We start from the raw sequence: 605 nt of genomic DNA, 5'->3' as shown, positions 1-605 counted from the left end.
TTCCGGCTATAAATCGTACAGAAACTGATAGGACCTGACTTTTCAAAATGGCGTTAAATTAAACCAGGTGACAGTTTCTGCTAACAATATGATTGGTCAAAACTAACCTATATGTGTATCTATACTACATTTTGTCGTAAGTTGCGTGGTCACTGCAATGGCCACGTTAGCAGGAAAAATGTGAACCCTTTCGTTGAGATTGTGTAACTTTGACAGTCGTTGTCCTGATGCATAGATAGGAATTATTTATTACGTTGAGTATCGAATATTTTGTCGGTACATTGAGATCTCACCTGGTGATTATGACACTCGACTATCAATCTCAGGGTCGCGAGTTCGAATCCCGTCATGGGGTGTTATAACGTTACGGTCAATTTTTATCATTCGTTGGTAAAGAGTAGCGTAAGAGTTGACTAGCTACTTTCCATCTAGTCTATCACTTCAAAATTAGGGTAGGCTAACGCAGATAGCTTTCGTGTATCTTTGCGCGAAATTCAGCAAGCAAAGAAACACTGAGATCGGGGCCGTTTTGTCCAGTGGACAAAAGGGGCAGTTGAAGACACTGAGATCGGGTCCGTTTGTCCATTGTACAAAAGGGGCAGTTG

This window comes from Limulus polyphemus, unplaced genomic scaffold, assembly GCF_000517525.1.
Source record: "Limulus polyphemus unplaced genomic scaffold, Limulus_polyphemus-2.1.2 Scaffold7223, whole genome shotgun sequence".
In the NCBI taxonomy this organism is placed as follows: Eukaryota; Metazoa; Arthropoda; class Merostomata; order Xiphosura; family Limulidae; genus Limulus; species Limulus polyphemus.
Note: the sequence above shows the minus strand (reverse complement) of the source record.